At 43.8% G+C, this 23,734-nt stretch overlaps 1 protein-coding gene across 1 annotated transcript in view; it reads left to right on the top strand.

The window, feature by feature from the left end:
• zfhx3 (zinc finger homeobox 3) overlaps nucleotides 1–23,734 on the top strand; it is a 1,217,643-nt gene that overhangs the window by 417,463 nt on the left and 776,446 nt on the right. The window lies entirely within an intron of this gene.

Raw genomic sequence — 23,734 nt, 5'->3', positions numbered from 1 at the left:
TTCTTGAAAGCATCCAGAGAACCGGCCTTCACCGCCCTCTGAGGCAAAAAATTCCACAGACTCACAACTCTCTGTGTGAAATGTTTTTTCTCATCTCCATTATAAATGGTTGACCCTTTATTCTTAAACTGTGGCCCCTGGTTCTGGACACCACCAACATCGGGAACATGTTTCCTGCCTCTAGCGTGTCCAAACCCTTAACAAGCTTATATGATTCAATAAGATCCCCTCTCATCATTCTAAATTCCAGAGTATACATGCCCAGCTGCTCCATTCTATCAACAAATGACAGTCCAGCCATCCCGGGAATTAACCTGGTGAACCTATGCTGCACTCCCTCAATAGCAAGAACATCCTTCCTCAAATTGGGAGACCAAAACTGCACACAATACACCAGGTGTGGTCTCACTAGGGCCCTGTACAACTGCTGAAGGACCTCTTTGCTCCTATACTTAACTCCTCTTGTTATGAAGGCCAACATGCCATTTGCTTTCTTCACTGCCTGCTGTACCTGCATGCTTACTTTCATTGACTGGTGAACAAGGACCTCCAGATCCCATTGTAATTCCCGTGTTCCCAACTTGCCTCCATTTAGATAATAATCTGCTTTCCTGTTTTTGCCCACCAAAGTGGATAACCTCACATTCATCCACATTAAACTGCACCTGCCATACATCTGCCCACTTACCCAACCTGTCCAAGTCAATCTGCATCCTCATAGCATCCTCTTCACAGTTCACACTGCAACCCAGCTTTGTGTCATCAGCAAATTTGCTAATGTTACTTTGAATCCCTTCCTCTAAAGCATTAATATATATTGTAAATAGCTGCGGTCCCAGCACCGAGTCTTGCGGTACCCCACCAGTCACTGCCTGCCATTCTGAAAGGGACCCGTTAATCCCTACTCTTTGTTTCCTGTCTGCCAACCAATTTTCTATCCATGTCCGCACCCTACCCCCAATACCATGTGCTCTAATTTTGCCCACTAATCTCTTATGTGGGACCTTATTAAATGCTTTCTGAAAGTCATTCTTTGTAAGCTTACCTAGCTTGGTTAGCTTACAATATATTCTTGGTTAGCTTACCTTCGTACTTTATCTTTTCTCTCCGTATTGCCTTTTTAGTTACCTTCTGTTGTTCTTTAAAAGTTTCACCATCCACCGGCTTCTCGCTCATCTTTGCTATGTTATACGTCTTTACTCTTTTAGTTTTATACTGTCCTTGACTTCCCTTGTCAGCCACGGTTGCCTCTTACTCCCCTTAGAACCTTTCCTCCTCTTTTGAATGAAATGATCCTGCATCTTCTGGATCATTCCCAGAAATTCCTGCCATTTGCTGCTCCGCTATCGTCCTGCTAGGGTCCATTTCCAGTCAACTTTGGCCAGCTCCTCCCTCATGGCTCCTTAGTCCTCCTTGTTCAACTGCAAGACTGACACTTCTGATTTTACCTTTTCCCACTCAAATTGTAGATTAAAACTTATCATATTATGGTCACTACCTCCTAATGGTTCCTTCACCTCGAGTTCCCTTATCAAATCCGATTCTTTACTCAACACTAAATCCAGAATTGCCTTCTCCCTGGTAGTACAAGCTGGTTAATCTCGGAGGCAAACTTGGGGTCCAGTACCAACCTGATTTTCCCAGTCTACCTGCATATTGAAATCCCCCATTATCTTTGTTACATGCCAATTGTACCCCCTGATGCAACGTGCACCTGATATCCAGGCGACTGTTTGGGGGCCTGTAGATAATTCCCATTAGGGTCTTTTTGCCTTTACTTTCTCAGTTCTATCCACACTGACCACATCTTCTGCTTCTATGTCACCCCTTGCAAAGGACTGAATGTAATTCCTTGCCAACACAGCTACCCCATCCCCTCTGCCCACCCGTCTGTCTTTTCGATAGGACGTATAACCCTGAATATTCAGTTCCCCGCTCCGATCCTCTTGCAGTCATGTCTCTTTGGAGTGTTGTAGGAAACCGAAGATCTCGGATAAAACCCACAATGCTACGGGAAGAATGTATAAACTCCGTACAGACGTGCGCCCCTAGTCAGGATTGAACCGGGTCCCTGGCGCTGTAAGACAGTAGCTCTACTGCGATGCCACTGTGCCACTGTGAGGTGCAGCAGACTTGCTAAGATCTCTTCAGATACTGGCTTTTTATTTTTATGTCAATGCCACACCAACGCGAGATAGACGAGCTGGAGATGAGAGAAGAGAAGAGCAGAGAGAGGGAGAGAGTGGAGAGAGGGAGATTGAGAGAGAGAGGGAGAAGAGACAGAGAGAGCCGCAGAGGAGAGCAGAGAGGAGAGAGAGAGAGAGAGCAGAGGAGAGAGGAGGAGAGGAAGTGAGGAGAAGAGAGAGAGAGAGAGAGAGAGAGAGAGAGAGAAAGCAAGAGAGAGAGAGAGAGAGAGAGAGAGGGAGCAGGGAGAGGAGGGAGAGAGAGAGAGGAGGAGAGCAGAAGTGAGAGGAGAGAGAGAAGGGTGAGAGGGAGAGAGAGAGAGAGAGAGAGAAGAGAGAGAGAAGAGAGATGAGAGCGAGAGAGAGAGAGAGAGAGGAGAGAGAGAGAGAGGAGAGAGACGAGAGAGAGAGAGAAGACGAGAGAGAGAGAGAGCGAGAGAGAGAGAGAGAGAGAGAGATAGGATAAGAGCAGAAGAGAGAATCGAAGAGAGTAGAGAGAGAACGAGAAGATCTATATAGATCGCTATAACTCACTCGCTAGCTAGATCTCTCTCTCTCTATCTAGCGCTATCTCTCTCCCTCTCTCCCTCTCTCCCTCTCTCTCCCTCTCTCTCTCTCTCTCTCTCTCTCTCTCTCTCTCTCTCTCTCTGCTCCTCCTTTTTTCTCTTCTGCTTGTACAGAGAATGTAGCGATTTTTTTTATGGACAAATAAATTTGGGTCCATTTTTTATACAAGGAGGTAATTCGATGATGCATGTTCTTGTGTGAACAGAATGTGATTTTCACTAGGTGTTGATTATACTTTGGACACATGGTCTCAATTCCCAAATCGAGACAATCTGAAATTGCCAAAGAAAGAATATTATCAGTGGTGCAGACAGACTGGCACCCTTTTGGACAACTTGCAGATTTCTGGCACAGGACAAAGTGAACCTTCACATTTCAATTACGTTAAGAAAGGTTAATGAATAGTTTCACCAGGCTAAATTTGTGCCATGACACGTTTGAATTGCAACACAATAGACAAAGCATGGTGAAGGTTGTTCTTAAGCAAGAGTTACATACAAAGGTACAGCAGAGTTTCCAACACACAGATGTACAGATTCATTTATGACCCCTTTGGAAATGAAAGACAAACTCAGATCAGAGCAGAACACATTTGGGCGATACGGTGGCTCAGCGGTAGAGTAGTTGCCTTACAGTAATTACAGTATCAGAGACCCGGGTTCGATCCCGACTATGGGTGCTGTCTGTTTGGAGTTTGTACGTTCTCTCCATGGGTTTTCTCCGAGATCTTCGGTTTCCTCCCACACTCCAAAGGCGTACAGGTTTGAAGGTTAATTGGCTTGGTAAGAATGTAAATTGCCCCTATATATAGTGTTAGTGTTAGTGTGCAAGGATCGTGGTCGGTGCGGACTGGATGGGCCGAAGGGTCTGTTTCCACGCTGTGTCAATAAACTTAACTAAGCTAAGCATTGAGGTGTGAACTCAAATTTCTTTCCTGCCGTATTTAAGGATTCGTCCACCATTTGCAGAGTAAAGTCATATTTGTGTGAAAACAAATCACATTCATGGATGTAAGCCCCTTAGCGCAGAGCATGTACTTGTCAAACAGACTAGTTCAGATGTGTGTGGGAATAAGCACATGCATACTAGTCTACACTACTCCAAATGCACTCCATTTCAATCAGTCTAAAGAAGGGTCCCGACCAGAAACGTCATCTGTCCATTCCCTCCACAGATGCTGCCTGACCTGCTGAGTTAATCCAGCACTGTGTTTTTGTTCAATACTCCAGCATCTGCAGTTCCTTGTGTCTCAGAGACACTTTTATTGCAGCCTGCACAAACGAATCTCCAATGTTGAATCAGTCTCAGCTTCAGCAGTTCCTTGTGTCTTTAGTTGCTCCCCTTAAGTAGTTTTGATCATTATCTCACCCAACTAAACCCAAAGGTCTATTGAGACATTGTTTAAGAATAACTTCTATTCACCACTGAGTACATTTGAGTAAGTCTGTTCCTTTGGCCAGCAATGAACTTTTATGAAGAAAAATGATTTGCATGTTTAATATTTTTTAACAAACATCTTTGTGATAGAACTTTATATTACCACGTGGTTTCTGTTTTACAACATGTACACATGCAGGACTAGCCATCTAGTCAGTGGTTGACTTTCCTTCAGGGAACTTTTTTTTTTCTCTGCTCTTATTTATATAGGTGAGCATCCTGATATGCAGGTAGGAACATATAAAAGGAATATGACTGTTTCAAAATCCTTCGAGTCCCATAAAAAGCAAACATACAATGGAAAATTTCAAATGTGCGGCTTCACTTGTCACACAGACATTTAGTTTGCTATGTTTGACTTTAGCTGAGTTGGCACAATAGCTGTAATGGGCTCCGCACAGCTCAATGCAGCCTTCAAAAATAGATGTTTATTTATGGAAGATGATCACCATTTTTTGAGACGGTCCTTTTGTTTTATCGGCCATTCCTTTCTGCAAATAACCATTTCTCCACCATGATGTTTATGAAAACCATTAATCTCGAAAAAATAAACAATCTACGCGAGGGCTTTTTAACATCAAGCAGCACTTTGCTGACTTGAGCTACACGAACCACTGCTCTCTGCAATTTCTACCACACTATTTAGTTTAGTTCAGAGGTACAGCGTGGAAACCGGCCTTTCGACCCACCGGGACCACACCGACCAGCGATCTCCGTACACTAATGCCCCTGTCCCACTTGAACGGAAACCTGAACGGAAACCTCTGGAGATTTTGCGCCCAACCCAAGGTTCCCGGAGGTTGTAGCTGGTTGCCGGAAGTTGCAGGTAGTGGAAGCAGGTAGGGAGACTGACAAAAACCTCCAGGAACCTCCGGGAACCCTTGGGTGGGGCGCAAAGTCTCCAGAGGTTTCCGTTCAGGTTTCCTAAGTGAGACAGGGGCATAACTTTACCCTACGCACACTAGGGACATGTTTTACATTTAACAAGCCAATTTACATACATACCTGTATGCCAGGAGTGTGGGAAGAAACTGAAGAACTCGGAGAAATCTCGAGCAGGTCACGGGGAGAATGTACAAACTCCGTACAGACAGCATCTGTAGTTGGGATCGAACCCGGGGTCTCCGGCGCTGCAAGCGCTGTAAGGCAGCAATTCTACCACTGCGCCACCGTGCCGCCCTGAACAATGAATTGAATTGAATTGAATTGAATGCCTTTATTGTCATTCAGACCTTACGGTCTGAACGAAATTTCGTGCCTGCAGTCATACATACATCATACAATAATAATAACAATAAACACAAATTAACACCACCACAGTGAGTCCTCCAAGCACCTCACTGTGGTGGAGGCAAAAATCATAGGGCTGCAGTCTCTTCCCTCCTCTTCTCCCTCTGCGCTGAGGCGATTCCCCACCGGGCGATGTAACAAACAGTCCCGCGGCTCACCGAACCCCGCAATGGGCCGGCTCAAACACCGCGGCCCGGGGTGGTCGAAGCTGCCGCCCTCCAGTCCAACGGACGCAGCCGCTGGCCCGCGGCTCAACCCCGGACCCAGGTCACCACCGCCAGAACGCCGTCCCAGCCACCGGAGCACCGTTCCAGCCCCGAGCCGGATCGCCCTCACGTGAGTGCCGCTCCTCCCTCGGGCTGGGCCACTCCGACGGGAGTGCCGTTCCTCCCTCGGGCTGGGCCACTCCGACGGGAGTGCCACAGCCCCTCACGGAAGAGTCTAGGCCCCTCGCCAGGCCGTCCTCACGGGAGCGCAGTTCCAGCCCCGAGCTGGGCCGCCCTCACGGGAACGAGCCCAGGGCAAGTCCTGACAGGCTGCCTCCGGAGTCCCGAGGTCGCCAGCTCCGCCATTAGGCCTCAGCGCAGACGGAGGCAGAGAGGGGGGATACGACGAAAAAGTCGTATTCCCCCCAAGGGAGAGACAGCAAGCCCTGTTTCAACCCCCCCCCCCCCCACATAAACACAACCTAAAAACCAAAAACACAACTAGACAAAACGAAAAAAAACAACACAAAAAAGCAAAGACAAACGGACTGCAGGCAATGTGCTGCTATGGGATTATATGAATCTTTTCTGCAGGGTTGGCGTGATTTAGCCAATATATGCAGTGGACTCTTAGACTTGGGATCATTTCTAGCTATCAAGCCTGGTTATTTTCAATAGCTTCCTCAGTTTTGTAGGCACTTGACTCGCTGTGACACTAGATTTTAGACTTTAGACCTTCGGCCCACACAGTCAAGGCCGATCATTGATGACTCTATACACTCAGCTGCAACACACTAGGAGCAATTTAACAACTTACCAAAGCCAATTAACCTACAAACCTATACACCTTTGGAGCATAGGAGGAAACCGGAGCGCCCGGAAAAAAAGACAGGCAGTCACAGGGAGGAGGTACAAACTCTGCACACAGAGCACCCATAGTTAGGATTGAACCCGGGTCTCAGGCACGGTTAGGCAGCAACTCTACCGTTGTGCCACTGTGCCGCCATTGTGACTTGAAGGACTAATTGCATTCTTCTATGGGAGATTTTGTTCTTATCTTGTTCACATTCCCCTGCAAGAACAGATCATTGCACTGCCATGTGATTTCTAGGACTTCCATTATGGATAATCTGGAATTAAACTCACATTAAGTTCAAACGTATTGATATTGATCTTAAGAAGGCCCTTAGCAACTCAAGCAAAAGCATTCATGAGAGATGCATCAATTATACCTGCAGCTTTCTGGTTGTTTTTAGGGTGCGGACTCTTGAAAAGGGCCGGATGGTGTCTGCCTATGAGTTACCTGCTATAATCATTTGTCAGACACAAAATGCTGGAGTAACTCAGCGGGACAGGCAGCATCTCTGGGGAGAAGGAATGGGTGACATTTCGGGTCTGAAGAAGGGTCTCGGCACAAAACATCCCCCATTCCTTCTCTCCAGAGATGCTGCCTGTCCCGCTGAGTTACTCCAGCATTTTGTGTCTGACAAATGATTGTAGGAGGTACTCCATATGCAGCACCACCCCACCCTTTTCAAGTCTCATGACACAAGACATATTGATTGTCCCAATCGTGTCTGTGCTGGGTGTTTGACAGACATTGTCTCCAAAGGCAACAGTGGCATGCAACAAGCCCACATCCACAACCCCATAATGATGATGCTCTTTGATATCTTCAGCAAGAAACTGGATCCATGAATGAGCAATCTTCAAGCACAAATTTCATGTAAAATAACTTTAACCCCAGTTGGGTGATACTAACTATTGGCCTTGGATGAACTCTTGCCTGTCGAGAAATTAGTTTGTTTTCCAGTTGTCAAGTGTACACTTAAAGACATTACAAGTCATGTACCCCACATGTTTCCTCCTTGCCAATATATAATGAAGCTCTTGCTTTCAACATCCAACCTTCACTGAGCACTCAGGAAATAAAAACCTAGGAGCACATTGCGCTGAGGTTACCAGTGAGACATCAATTAAAAGGTTTCCATCCTGACATTGATTCTTGCCCACAGCATCTGCCAGCCTCAGCATTCGATGCTCAGGATATCTGAACTTTCACCGCTGATTGCTCCATCACTGATGGCAGTCTTTAAATGCTGTGCAAACCACAACAAAACATGCTGGGCTACCTCTTGCTGAGCACCCTGCACCTGGTCATGAATACGGGCTCTCTCACGGCATGGGACTCATTCAAGGCAGATGAGGCAAGAGGGGGGTGTCCATGCATCGCTGATTTCCCCCTCTCTTACCTTTTCCAGCAGCTCCGTGCCTCCAAGACATTGTTTTATCCAGTTTTTCTGTGACTGCGATGGGGAGAGGCCCTTTCAGATCTGTTCTTCCCTGTGATCAGAGCAGCAGGACTTAGCAGCAAGAAGCTCTACACGAAAATCAAACTCGGACCCACACAGTTCCCATTTTAGCACATTATACCGAGCATCAACCACCTTGCAGCAGCTTTTAAAATATTTTGGGCCAGCTTATAACTTTTGAATGACAACTTTTTAATTGTTTAGTTTGGTTTAGTTTAGTTTAGTTTAGTTTAGATTATTTATTGTCATGTGTCATCATCATCGGTGGCCACTCAAAATGAGTATGACTGTCCTCTCATGGAGGAACCCTGTGCGTGACTTTGTTTAACCTGGGGAGACTGGTGCACAGACAGACCCTTGACAGATCTGGGTCAGGATCCAGTGGCATGGAGTCCAAGACAACTGGAGACCCTTTTCTGCTGCAGCCTTCATCTGACTTCCCAGCCGTTGTGATGCTCCACTAAGGTCAGCCATCATCCTCCGCCTGTTCCACCGTTGAGGTCTTGGTTGGATTGCTCTTTGTCAGAGACCTCCCCCTTGACCTTACCGCCATGGGTGGCCCTACCGGGAGCATAGCTCCAGACGGCATCGCTCTCAGGATGTCAGGACCACACAAGCTTCTCCACCACAACAAGGTGACAATCCAAGCCCCGAGTACCGACGAGTGGCCATTACCGTAAATCTCCGAGTTCGAATCAGGGCAAACTCGGGAGAGCTCTTGGAATGAACTCGTACCTTGGGACAGGGCTTTTATTAGCTCAGGACCACTCTCTAGTTGTGGATAAGGTGATTCAGTGCCTGATATCAGCTGGGAAGAAACTGTCCATGAATCTGTTTGTGAGATGTGCGTTTTCACACTTCTGTACCTTGGCTGATGGGGGAAGGGGAGGGGAGAAGAGGGATTGGCCAGGGTGAGACTGGTCCTCGATTATGCTGGAGGTCTTGCCGAGGCAGTGTGAAGTGTAATTTGGGCACTAGCATTTATGCAGCACATGTTTAGGCATCAATAAGGGTTGAAATGTACGGCACGGAAGGAAATCTTGTCAGATGTTATAAGAGGGACTGCATTTCAAAGGTGCTTCATTAGATTTAAAGGGCTTAAGTGTGTTAAAGTGTGTGTTGGATGGGGGTATCAGTCAGCCCTAGTGACCAGGATCGAGAGTGTGTCGCTTGATTCTCAATTCAAAGTCACACTGGTTGTTGGGACATTCAGGGTGAGAGTTGGCCAGGGAGACCTAACAATGAAAATAATAGTGTTATGCAGCTGGATTTCCAGATACAATGTATTTGCTTCCTCCTCAGCTGATACTACTGGAGCAGATTATTTCACATTAATCATTCTGAAGTGTTCAAATCAGTAAACATCTGTGGCGAGATTCTGGATAAATACAAATCACTTCCCATTGATCAGGAGCCACTGTGAAGGCTAGCACCCATGAGGAGATTCCCCCATCAGCTTCAGCTCGGTCTAAATCTGACTCAGGACCCAAGAGTTTGAACATCAAGACCTAAAACATGGCACAAGACTTATGGTCTACTGTGCACCTGTGGTCCATGCCCTTTTACATGCTTCTGAGCATCAGACTACCCACAGAAGGTATGTCAAAGCTCTGGAGAATATTACCATATGACGTTGAGTTTAGTTTCGTTTAGAGATACAGCGCAGGAACAGGCCCTTTGGCCCACCGGATCCGTGCCGACCAGCGATCCCCACATATTAACACTATGCTACACACACTCGGGACAATATTGACATTTACCAAGCCTATTTACCTACAAACCAGTACGTCTTTGGAGTGTGTTTGGAAACCGAAGATCTCGGAGAAAACCCACGCAGGTCACGGGGAGAAGGTACACATTCCGTACAGACAGCACCTGTAGTCGGGGTCAAACCTGGGTCTCCGGCGCTGCAAGCACTATGAGGCAGCAACTCAACCACTGCGCCACTGTGCTGCCCTTGTCTCCATAAAAGATCAATTGGAAGGATAACGCAAACCAGCATCAGTGTCCTCTGCCAGACCAAGCTCATAACATTGAAGCCAAGATAACTCTCCGTCAGCCTCCCTGGCAAGCCACTTGGTTCACTTGCCTTACACAGACTCCTGAACCAAACCCTCTATTCTAAGCTTTGTCCCAGGAAGAAATTGCCAGGTGGAATAAGGGTCTTTCCAAAGTTTCATTAAACGATGTGATCTTCCCAATGGCTCCTGGATGATATCCAGAGACTCGAGTCTACACATTGGGGTCACACTGAAGAAGGTTACCATAATTGGCAGAAGGATCACACTGCCTTATTAACCACCCGTCATCTTGCCCCATCAGGTGCCTGCCCCATCTGTAGAGGAGTCTTCAGGTCCCACTTTTGCTCTCCTGAGAACACACAGAACTGAGTGAAAGCACGTCATCCTGAATCCTAAATGACCGCCTCAGAAGTAAGATTAAAGTAACCACCTCAAAACACTGCATTTCATAACTTCCTACACACGGTGAATCCTTTCCATAGCGGATTTGTATGCTTGCCATTGTTCTTACTTCTTGTCCTGGCACTTCAGTTCTGGTAGATGATGCCAGATTTCCTGGTATATGGCCCCACATGAAGTTTGTACAAGCTACCCTTTCATAGCTCACTCACCTGTTGGCCATCAACAGCATTGCCCTTCATTTCATGCAGCGTAATTCACCGTGCATGCATGCCATCTAGTTATGATCTGCAGATGTTGTCTATAAATCTTTGTTTAAGGCTCTCATGCACTCCCACAGTTCCTAGAGAATGTATGCATCCCACAAGTTGCTTGACCTACAGTAGGGCTTTCATTGTTGCTAAATGATTGTTTAGCCGAGTGATATTCTTAAAATATTTCTTGTTTCACCATTGACCATTCACCTGTGTACAACTCAGAACATTCTCAAGCATGTGGCTTGCACAAGAATTTTAACTTGCACTTAATGCATTGCCGGTGCTGGTCAAGAAATGTTGCCTATCTTGTTGTCTGGTCTTTTGCTGTTTGTCAGCTACTGTGCTTCCATTCTAAAAAGCAGTAAAGCAATTGTTCATTACTGTTGGCGAATGACCGGAAGATGCTGTATCACGTGTTTTGCGATGGATTTTGCCAAGTTCAATGTTCAGCAATTATTATGAAGCAATGTGGTGGAATCCTAATTACAACAAATGCATGGTATTAGATATTAAAGGACTACAGTGCAAAGGATTGGCTAATCCTAGTGTCCTGAAGTGCATCCATGTAGCTTCTGACGTATCAGTAGTTTGGGTAGTTACACTTTGGCTTTGCGTTCTCTGATTTTCTCACAAACGCAACAAACCCGACTGTTCATTTACCTCAACTGTGAGGATCTCATTGCTTCCCCTTTTCGAGATTTTCTGTGGTGCGGGGGGGGGGGAATTAGTGGCAATAGGATAGCCATCGTATAATGGTAACATCAGAAAACACTTGACGTTTGCAAAAGATTATGGGGGTGTCAGCAGTATTTTCTTGTTCCGTGAATTTGTCACAGTCTTTAATTTGAAAGTTAAACCGGGGATGAATGGCTTAGAGTCTTTCAGTACCATGACCTGAGTTCACTTCACAGAAGAAATTAGTTGGTGAAGGCCATTGGCTGGCTCAGGCTGATTGGGAACACATGTTTGGTAGTTCTCAATCCCAGCAGAAATTGCCATTCACATTTTAAAGGGGGTAAAAAAATCTGCCACCTAAAAGAATTCAATAATTTAAAAAGAGCTGTTTTGGCTATTTCATAATCCCTTGCAAATGTCACGTCACTAATAAGATTGACTCATATCCTGTGAAATTGTGGGCCGCTGGTGGGTGGTAGCTGTAACATAAATAAAGGGTTTTTTTTCCTACTGTACTTGAAAAATTCCACGGTAATTTTGAAATATTTTAGTCATGAAAAGTCAAGGTAATTCTGACTGGTGGGTGGGTGACATCTGTTCTCTGTACATCAGATTCTATGGTGTTGGTGCAACAAATGACCCTTTTATTCCTTTATACTGTAAAGCAAAACCCATCAGTAAGTGCTTTGTCCTCGTATACAATGTGACTGGGCTTCCGATGTTAAACCCGAAATCTTTGAAAAATAGATTTAAAAGTATTACAGCACCAACTCGCATTTGTACAAACCATTCAAGGATCTAAATCATTTTGCTTAAGAACAAGGTTTTGAGGAGGTTTGTCGATGTTAAAAAAAAAGGAACAGCAAATATCTCTCTCTGAGGAAGTGGTATCAACGTAAAAACACCTCATAGCATTTGACACCTGTTTCACATAAATGTATATCATTGGCACTTTTGATGTTTGCATTTATCAAAATAATCAAATGATGAGCCAGCATCAGCTTCACCCAAATGGAGCAGTGGTTTCTCCACAGTTACATGTTATATAGTTAGCTTCTCCGTTTCTGCAAATCACCAGATCAATTTGACAAGGCACTGTAATTTTCTCAGAGAAATGCATTTTGCCTACAAGAAGCCAGAAGCAAGATCTACATCGGACAGTCATAGAGTTGGGGATGGATTGTGTAGGAAGAAAATGCAGATGCTGGTTTAAACCCAAGAAGGGTCTCGACCCGAAATGTCACCTATTCCTTTTTTCCAGTCTGACCCACTGAGTTACTCCAGCTTTTTGTGTCTTTATACAGGGTGGGGATAGATGCTGGTGAGGTGAAGTGGGTGGGGGAACATCGGATGGAATAGGGAGAGTGGGGGGGGGGGGGAGAGATATTGACCATAATTGGTCAGGGAGGCCAGATATAGACGAGCATTGCCCATGTTTCAAGGAAATCTCTAAAAGCACTTTTTTAAAAACATTTTGTTTTGTGAAAGTATGAAATGGTTTAGACAATGCAGTTCATCACTCTTAAATGGATTGCAATAGATAAAGCATCCCATTAGGTTTTCCGGTCCGATTGGCCCCAGAAGTGCATGCCAGAAGTACACATGCATTCTAACTGTCCAATCTTGCTAGGAAAGTTTTATTGAGAATTACTTCCATGTGGGCCTATTCCCAGGATAGACTTTCCACTTCCCACCTGGGCGTACGCCAGCGCCTGTTAACGAAACCACCCAAAGTGGAAATAGAAATGAAAATCAGTCATTTCTATAATGGATGTCTGGTCTGCTTTATATGCTTGTTAAAAATCTCTCCCCTCTCCTGTCATTCTAAATGGAAAATTCCAGAAATAGCAAGGGGGGGGGGGGGGATGCCGAGAGGCCATGAAATCAGCTGCTAAAGACATTTCCTGCACCAATCAGCTGGAGTAATACTCAAGAGCTGGCACATCCCTGGCAGTAAACCTTGACTCCGGTGTGTTAGAATTCTTACCATGTGGGAAATTGGTGCATGTCTGGAGTTAACTCATATTCACGAGTAAATGCTCAGCTGTTGGAACTAGCCGGCACTTGCAGACGTGTCAGGTCACCAGCTTTCTTGAAGCTTCAAGGTTTGCCATTCACTGCTGAGGCTGCCCACAGGCAGAAGATTAACAATGTCTATGTTAGCAAGAGCAACTTTTGGTAAGCTGACCCACTGGTGGTCATTGATGATCGTCTCATCATTCTAACTGTTTAGTAGAAGGTAACAAATGTACAGGAGTTTTGAGTTAAAAGAAACGTGGACCTGGTCATGAAGTAACATTGAAATACAAAGAACTGCAGATGCTGGAATCTTAGCAAAACACAAAGTGCTGGAATCACTCAGAGGGTCCAGCAGCATATGTGGAAGGAATGGATAGGCAACGTTTCAGGTTGGGAACCTTCTTCAGACTCAAGACTCACGTCTGCCGAAGAAAGGTCCCAACCCAAAATGTCACCTATCCAATTCCCTTCACAGATGCTGCCTGACTCGCTGAGTTACTCCAGCAGTTTGTGTTTTGATGTAACTTAACATGTTAAAAGTAATCCAGGCACATATGTTTTAGGGGAAATAATTATCTGTTGAAAGGATTTCATTTTCATAAACATATTTTGATGAATTCCAATTCCCACAAAGACCTAACAACAGTAGATTCTGTGATATTGAAATTGTAAGTTGTTTAGTTAAGTGATTTGAAGGAATTTTAGAGATGTAAGATCTATTTTGTATGGAAGACTTATGTTTGACCTGAAAGTATTATCATGCATTTGGTCATCTCTCAAAGTTATGAGTCTCATTCAGCATTCTTATGTATGATGCTTATGCTCAATGATTACTGTTCTTGTGAATTCCAATCTCAATTATGAGACATACAGTGGTTTTGCAAAGAAACTGCTTGCAAAGTGAAAAATTCCTTTTCAAATTTTCCTTTATTGTCCAGATGTGGAAGGGTCATAGCAACAGATTTAAAGTATACATTATTGCTTAAAGAACATTTATCCAATGTTCGGTCTGAAGAAGGTTCCCGACCCGAAATGTTGCCTGTCGATTCCCTCCCCAGATGCTGCCTGGCCCATGGGGTTCCTTCACCACTTTGTGTTTTGCTCAAGATTCCAGCATCTGCACTCTCTTATGTCTTTGTTTATCCAAAGCTGATCATTTGCTATTTAAATTTAACCAGGGCATTGGCACAAACAGGCACCATTAATAAGATAACGGGTACACCAAGTAACTATTTAAGTTAAAATAACATATTTTGGAGGATGTTGGAAAATAAGAATAATCACACATGTTGTGTTTCATGGCCTGCTTCACCGAACTGTAACAATTCAGCTTCATTTATGTCGTTACCTTTTAATGATTTAAGGCTGGTTATTTAGAATAAGGATGAACAGAAGGAGAATTAAAGCTGTTACTTTCTCAATTTAAACTTGTGTAAACTAGTTCAGGTGCCATTCCCACAGTCATTGTGCACTGAATACAATGCATGAGGTATTTTATAAAATAAACAATGTCTCCTGTAAACATCTCGTTGCTTCTTGACATTGAAGGTGCAAACTACATTTGGTTTGTGGTGTTGCAAGCCCATTGCTGCCCTTATGGCTCTGGGTGAAGTGATCAATAAGGGAAAATTAGTCATGTGGCTGTGGCAAGTACAATGACCATATTTAAAAGACTCTTGGACAGGTAGGTACGTCGATAGGAAAGTTGGTAGAGATAATGGGCCAAGTGGGGCGAGCTCAGTTGAGCAACTTGGTTGGCATGGATGAGTTGGGCCAGAAGGTCTGTTTCCATACTGTATGGATACAGTCTCTGATTATTTTAATAGTGAAGGTGAGGTAGGCAGGCGAGTTAAGTGGTGGCCACCTAACCTACTATGGCATTGGTGTTTTTTCTTTCAAAATAGTGAAATCCATTGCTATTATTACCTGCTTTTTGTCATTTGCTGCTTGCCAAAGAGCGCTATGATGTTCCATTTGCTGCTTTACGATGCATTGATTTAGTGAATCTGCCACCCTAAGGTAGCTTTAGAATCCACACTCATCAGTAGCTTTTTACTGCCTGTTTTTCTGTTGATTCGCAGCAATGTTAATGAATCAGAGTTGCCCTGAGCCCCCATTGGGAAACTGTGCCTGAGCAGAGTTTAGTTTGCAATGTAGGCGTAAGGTGCAGCCCTGTTTTTCTGTCCAATGCTCCCTTTGACTCGAGCTCCCTGTTTATAGTGCAGGATCGGTGAATTTGTTCTTGTATCTTTCCACACGAAATTATTGACTGGCTTTCCTCAGCGCAGAAGATAAAAAAAGACGATTTGTCTGTTCATGACTCAATCAGGTGTACATCTGCCTCCAGTGACTCCCTCACCACTTGTTCATCAAATGGCAAGTAAAACACGCTGCAGAAAGTGGTGTCATCAGAAGAGACAACATCTTCACTTGTAATGATGTCCATCAGAGCACTGGCTAGAGTTGGTTACACAGCCTGAGCCCCCCGGTAAAAGAGAATAAGATAAAAATGCCATCAGGTGAACAACCCAGACCAGAAAATCAAGCGGTACACTGTTCTTATGCTTAGATTTTTTCTGGACTGATTTGGTTTTTTTTGCAGTCAAGGAGCTCCAGGGAGTTCTCACCAGCTTCTAGGTGGCTCCAGGTGAAATAACTGTGTAATGAGACATTGGGGAAAAAAGTTCATCGTCGGTCATGTTCCAATCATGCGATGTAACCATGTACGAACATTGCACTCCACTTACAAAACTGGGCTCTACAGGTCAGTCAATCTGTATTGTAGAAGCTGAGTGCACTTCATATACCCCCAACTGCAGCGTGCTTCTGCACTTTATACCATAGGTGACGTGTTTCTGTTTACCATTGTTTTTTCAGCTGTTTAGGAACAATGTATATCAGGAAATCAGTTCGGCGGGAACAGCAGAAAAAAATGTCACGTTGTCAGGCCTTCAAAGAATCCTGGCATCAGATGCTGTTGTGCGGCCTTTTCTCGTCAACATTTCTGTGCCCATTGTGTCAGAGCAGAGTGTTAGTCTGTGGAAAGGAGCCTGCCCATACCTGGTTGGACCCCACACTAAATATAACACAATGGAGCAGCCACTGCCAATGATTGGACAACATTCCTGCAGAGGGATTCATTCTTCAGGAAGGCCTTGATAAAGTTATATCAGCAGTTGTCTGTTCACCAAGCTCCATGATAGACTCGACACTGCCAGAACCTGTAACACTGTAGAGCTGAAAATCAGGATTATTTTGGAGCTACGGTTGATTACATTTCAAATATAAGCTATTGGGACAGGCTTAGTGTTATGATGCAAGTCACTGTTTTGCATGGGCCTACGGTTCACTTCCATTGCACAGATACTCAAGAACTGTTCGAATAATTTGCACTGTTCCCCCAATTATGGGTGGATTTTGGTTCCATCATGTTTCCACCTGGTGGGGAACTATCAATATATATGGGAACATATTTCAGTGTCAGAATGGGCAGTTTGTATGCAACCTTCAACATTGAAGTCAAGGTTTGTTTCCCTGGCAGCATACTCAGTGCTTCATACTAAGGCAGCCAACCATCCCATGAATATTTGACCACGGCAAGTCTCAGGGTTGCTCCTGGGAGACCATTATCATTCTCTGCAGGCGAAACACATGGCATTCAGGAAGACCAGTTGAATATAACGAGGTGCATATTACCTGCAGTGCAGTGGCTGAGTGCATCACTGGCATGCTGAAACAGAGCCCAGATCGATCGCGGGTCATCCTACAATTCAGTCTGGTGAGAATGTCAAGGTGTTGGTACTGGATGCCGCATAACATTTTGAATGGTGTCTTCACTCAAAGATTTCTCAGATCAATTCCAATCCCACTAAATCTGGAAGCACAAAAATTTGACCACAAAATTTAGCAGCAAAATGTATGGGGGCTAAGGGTACTGTTTTAGTCACAATTTGTCATTGGGTGTGTGCGCACACAATTATAATGAAAACTGCTTAGGGTGGCACGGTGGCGCAGCTGCTGAATTCCTGCCTTACACGCATACAGCGCCAGAGACCCGGGTTTGATCCTGGTTACGGGTGCTTGTCTGTACGGAGTTTGTACGTTCACCCCGTGACCACGTGGGTTTTCTCCGAGAACTTTGGTTTCCTCCCACACTCCAAAGACGTGCAGGGTTGTACATTAATTGTCTTGGTATAAATGTAACAATTGTACCTAATATAGGATAGTATTAATGTGCGGGGGTTGCTGGTAGGTGCGGGCTCGGTGGGCCGAAGGGCCTGTTTCCGCACTGTGTCTCTAAACCGAAAACAAAACTAAACTCTGGTGGCCATCATATTGCGAAGGTTTTTCACACAAGCAATGGGGCAATGCACAGTAGGTAGTTCATGGTACCTAATGCTGATTTCTCCCAGTTTCACCAAAGCGGAGAACAGAAATGCAATAAATGGCATCTCTTCATTCTAATATTTAGGATCATGATGGACCCTCCTATTGTAATCCAAACCGTATGTGTATTGTTCACCATCTGTAGGTATTGGCAATCTTTGATTTGGCAATTGGCTTGAACTCTTGCTTGACATTTCTGGACCCCCTTACTGTATGGTAAACCTCAAAGGAGCGATAGTGTGGCAGAAAGGATCTGCCTTCACATCAGGACACGCATTTCAAATATTGCTTTCCGTATTATTCTCCCATGGTACAGAGAATGTGGAGCAATCTTGTCAAGAGAGTCAGGAGCGAGTCAAGAATGTTTTATTGTCATATGTCCCAGATAGAACAATGAAATTCTTACTTGCAGCAGAATATGTAAACATAGTACACTGTAAACAATAAATAGTAAGCAAGAAAAAAAGTTCAGTGTGAGTATATATACAAATACTCACACACACGCACATATATATGTTTCTCCCTTTTGTTAAAATTAAAAAACAGGATTGCGCAGAATGGGATTGTACGTTATCCATGACACCAGCAGTAACAGAAGCACATAGTCTTTCCAGCAGCACTGATGATTAACAAGTGGTGCTTTTAACTTGAAAATTGGCGATGCTGCTGTGAGTTTAATAATGAGTCAGGCCTTGAGTTCAAGCACGTTCAGGTAGTTAATGTTGACGTAAAACAGTATCAAATTATAAACCTACTCTGGTGAATCTTCACAGATATTCAGGAAAATAGACTGCTCATATGGGATACACAAGACAGCAAGGGCAGCTTCCCCTTATTGTAGCAAACTCTGCAAACTAGCCAACTTTAATGAGAAGGGCATTCCGATGCAACTTTCACATGAAGAATGTTTTCAGCCATATTGCCCTAAAGTTGCATTGGATACAATGTGCATATTTACGTCAGACCAATGGTAATGTTCTTCACTAACCACATCAGTCTATATTCTCTAAAAGATGTGAAGGAACTCGAAAGGCTGCAACAAAATAAAAATTGCAGAGAGACCACATGACTTTAATCATCTGTCTCTCGGGTAACGTATTAAACAAAGACGCAATCTGCTCTGTTAAGAGGATAAGTAAGATCTCAAGACATTATTTCAATTATTATCAGTGCAATTTTCACTCTTGTTCTGACCAAAATTTGGTAAAATGAATCCTCCTTTATTAATTCCTTCGTAGCACCCCATTTTATTCAAGTTGACCACACTGTTTCAGGCACCGCATGCATATCTATACTTGGAGAAACCTGATTCACTGGTTGTAAAGCTGTTTGAGCAGCCCTGAGACTGTGAAAGGTAGTGTAGATACTCATGCTTGTCTTTTTGTACTGAGCCTTCATCATAAGTGAAGAAAAGTTTCAAACCGAAACGTTGTCTGCCTATGTCCCTCCAGAGATGCTGCCTGGCCCGCTGAGATCACCCAACACTTTAGTTTTGGGTCACAAAAGTGAATCCTCTTCAGTTTGAAATAACTGGATGTTAGTCCTTCCCTCAAGTTAGGAGTGTGTTGGAATACAGCAATAGAAAGACTCGAGAAGCACTAAGCCGCCATCTTGATTGGTAACCACCCAAAGAGCATTCATTGTCTCCACTACATAAGGGCCTGTCCCACTTGGGTGTCATTTGCACGTCACGCAGGTGTCGCGCGAAGATTTTGTGAATCCCCAAATCCTGGGGCGCCGTGCGCAACTGCGCGTCACTGCCTACGTCACCACGGGCCATGCGCGCTTAATGCACGCCATGCGCGCATCACGTGCATGTCACATTGCACTTGTCGTGCATCATGACGCGTAAATTATGTAGTGTAAATAACGTGCAAATTAGGCCCTTTACACACAGTAACTAGAGTGTCTACCTTCCATATTATGCCCCGCAGTTACTCACCTCAGCTACTCTCAAATCTACAGCCTCTACTATCTACCATCAGGAAGAACATGGACATCAGGTGCATGGAAACTCCACCATCTGCAGGTTCCCCTCAAGTCACGCATCATACTGTTATGGAAAGATATCACTGCCTGTTTACGATCAATGGGTCCGAATCCCGCAATTTTATTTTCAACGGTTTTGTAGGGAGTCAAGTCAAGAGTGTTTTATTGTCATATGTCCCAGATGGGACAATGACATCCTTACTTGCTGCAGCACAACAGAATATCTGAATATGTAAACATAGTACATAACGGGGAAAGAGGAATAAAACATTTCAATAAATAACAGATTTAGTGCAATAATAATATAGTCTTTTGCAGTTCAGAGCTCAGAGCTTATTTGTTGTTGTGTTTAATAGCCTGATGGCTGTAGGGAAGAAGCTGTTCCTGAACCTGGACGTTACAGTTTTCAGGCTCCTGTGCCTTCTTCCTGACGGCAATGGTGAAATGAGTATGTGGCACTCTTCTTCATCTTCTTACGCAGATGAACTCACCATCGCCTTCTCAAGGCCAATGGGGGTCAGGCAATAATACCCTTATCCCATAAATGAACACATTGTAAAAAATTACAGTAGTTCTTTAAATTCAGCTGCAGCCCATCAATTTCCACACTTACAAAACTGTTGGGAGTTAGCGCAGTATAGAACTGGCACGTGGAATTAATACAGTACCTAACTTCAGGTCAAAGCTCCAGGTTTAGCTTGGTTCAAAATTCAGAAAACATTATAGCAGATTTGTTTGAAGGTTCACTTTGCGTTCATGGAATGGAATCCATGAGGTCTCTTAATTGAATCAATATCATCAAAACTAACGGTGGGTTTTTTTTTTTGCACAAAATATTCAGCGAGCCTTATAAATTTGTACCAAGTAACAGAATTTTCTCCAAGGAGTTTACCATGTTTTCATTGACCTTTGTGGATGATGCAGGAACATTTCAAATTCCTTCAGGATTTTCTTTTAATCTCTGGAGTGTTGGAAGTCATTGTCTGTCTGTCTGCCTGTGTAGTAGTCTGTGAACCTACTCATCTCAATCACTTGCACATGTCTTTATCAGATTGTAAGCATACTTCACAAGTGCCCTATTCTAATTAACTGCCCAATTTCTTTCAGAAATGAGATAGTGGGAACCAGCAGGGTGACAATATTGATAACATCAGATTTTTTTTTGTGGGAAGTGGGGGTGGAATTTTCACCAAACTCATTGCATTGACTTTTTGCTGGCTTCGAGGTATGCTGAGAACTGGATCTATCTGGCTAGATAAATCCAGGGCACACGTTCACGTGCTTGAATTTGTAGCTGTAATCGTTTTCTAGAGACTGATTTGTCACCTACATTATGAAATGCATTTTATTTAATTTTAAATAAGCTGAGCATGATTAAGTCTTTGTCGTGTTTCAATGCGGTTGGAAAAAAAATGTACAACATCACAAAATCAGTTAAGAGCATTACATTTTCACCTTGATAACTTAGAAATGTACCTTTGACTGGACTCACATCCAAATATAATAGATTGTCACTTTAATAAATTGAGACTGCAGTGCCAAATCTTAATGGATATTAATGTGTGGTTCATAATTTAATGCATAGGCAAAAGGAGAAGTATTTATTTTCTTGCTACATTGTCATTTTATGTTCATCTGCTTTTCTTGGCATGGTTCCTTTGATCGCTTTACGACAATTTTTCACCATCATGTTGGTGAGGGGTTTTGGTTAACCTTTGTGTTTGATAACATTGTGTTTTGTTCGTGTAGAGCTAGTAAATGTGAAACTCTGCTGGAATTGCAGGGAATATTCAAGAGCCTAGTGGAATGCAAGTCTTGCAGTACGTGTAGTTAAGTGTTACCTGTGTCAGGAGAAGTATTGATCTGAATGTCGGTACTTACATTAACAATTGAAAAGTGAGAGTTGCTCTGACCCCATGTTCTTTACACTTGAGAGGGTCAAAATGAAGATTTAGGAGGTCACCCTCAGCACTTACTCATGGACAAATTTGTCTAGTGCAAGTCAAAAATAATTTAGATAAGTAGACAGCAGAGATATTTCATGTATCTTTCCTGCCTCAGCCTCGAGAACTGGATGGTGCCATAAATAATGTGCGCATTTTCTGAAACTTGACTGCTTCCATAAAAGTTCCAAATGTAAAGAGGTTCTCTGAATATCCCAGGGAATTATTATAAACACAACAATCCCAAAAAGCATCACCTCACATTATATCTGAAGAAGGGTTTCGGCCCGAAACGTCGCCTATTTCCTTCGCTCCATAGATGCTGCTGCACCCGCTGAGTTTCCCCAGCAATTTTGTGTACCTCACATTATATTATCTTCTTCTGACTTCAGTGGAGTTGCACAAATAAACTGAGTTGCAGTGTCTCCTTCCAACCAGCAGGTGAAACCATCTGTGCAAACTATTTTTTTTAGATCATGAGAAGTGCCACCAAAAACATCCCAAGAATTCATCAGTAAATTGGAAAATGCCTTCCCGTTAAGCTGAATGTGTTACAGTGGCAACGGTGTTTTCACATTCCCAAACCAACGAGGATATAAGCAAAGTCAATAACCCGCTCAACTTATTTTGGCTTTCTGTTAGAAGTGTAATGGTACTTCCTTAATGTTCATATGCAAACAGACCAATCTCATGTGGGACCCCGGACTCAATAAATACCCGTGGATTATGTGCAGTAAACTAGAAAGCATTTTTAATTAGTAAAGCATTTGTACAAACATTGCAATTGCTTTCATGGTATTCACAGTGGCTATCAGTACTGCAAATGTTTTTTTTTGTTTTTAAGGTGGTTGGCGGAGGGTGGAGGAAACAGTCATGTGAGCCATTGATTGATGCTGCAGTTTGTATAAAATGAAGTACTTTGCTTAGACACCAGCAGCTGGCTACCATTGCCATCTGTTTTCAATGCTGTGTGTTTTTGCAATGCTTTGTGGTCTACATGAGATGCATCAGAGCAGACAGGAAAAGACATGCGGTCAAAGAAAACTGGGATTGACAACCAGTGTTCTGGTTACCATAATATACAGTGTGTAATAACTGGGTACTGAATATTATGTTGGCATGGCCTTACTGCTTTTCTCTCTCTCTCCCTTTCCCCCTCTCACCCTTTCTCCCTCCCCCTCTCTCTCTCCCCCCTCTCCCTCTCTCTCTCTCTCTCTCTCTCTCTCTCTCTCTCCTTCTCCCCCTCGCCCCCCTCTCTCTCTCTCACTCTCTCTTTCTCTCTGAAATATATATCACAATCAACATGCTTCCCTGGTTGTAAAAAATATATATTGTATGTATTTCATGACTTTGATATGACTGTTCCTTCTGTTACTTTACTTAAATTGTAACTCAAACTCATTCAAGATTCAGCCCAGTCAATATCATTCTTTAAACACTTTCACATTTCTCCAAAAATGTGGATCTACTTTAGCCCTTTCGACAGCACCAGTCCGCCTGCCTGATCAACTGACCTTGATTTAATTTCTGTTGCCTAATTCAGCCCATCAGTCCTTCAACAAGTTTCCATTTCTCGCTAATGCAGCCGCAAGTAAGAATTTCATTGTTCTGTTTGGGACATATACCAATCAAACACTTTCTCTCCATCTCTCTCGCTCTCTCTCTCTCTCTCTCTCTCTCTCTCTCTTAAGGGGTTGGACAGGCTAGATGCAGGAAGATTGTTCCCGATGTTGGGGAAGTCCAGAACAAGGGGTCACATTTTAAGGATGAGGGGGAAATCTTTTAGGACCGAGATGAAAAAAACATTTTTCACCCAGAGAGTGGTGAATCTCTGGAATTCTCTGCCACAGAAGGTAGTTGGGGCCAGTTCATTGGCTATATTTAAGAGAGAGTTAGATGTGGCCCTTGTGGCTAAAGGTATCAGGGGGTATGAAGAGAAGGCAGGTACAGGATACTGAGTTGGATGATCAGCCATGATCATATTGAATGGCGGTGCAGGCTCGAAGGGCCGAATGGCCTACTCCTGCACCTATTTTCTATGTTTCTATGT

This window comes from Amblyraja radiata, chromosome 17 (genome assembly GCF_010909765.2).
Source record: "Amblyraja radiata isolate CabotCenter1 chromosome 17, sAmbRad1.1.pri, whole genome shotgun sequence".
NCBI lineage: Eukaryota > Metazoa > Chordata > Chondrichthyes > Rajiformes > Rajidae > Amblyraja > Amblyraja radiata.
The sequence above is the reverse complement of the archived record's forward strand: the minus strand, read 5'-3'. Positions and strand labels throughout refer to the sequence as shown.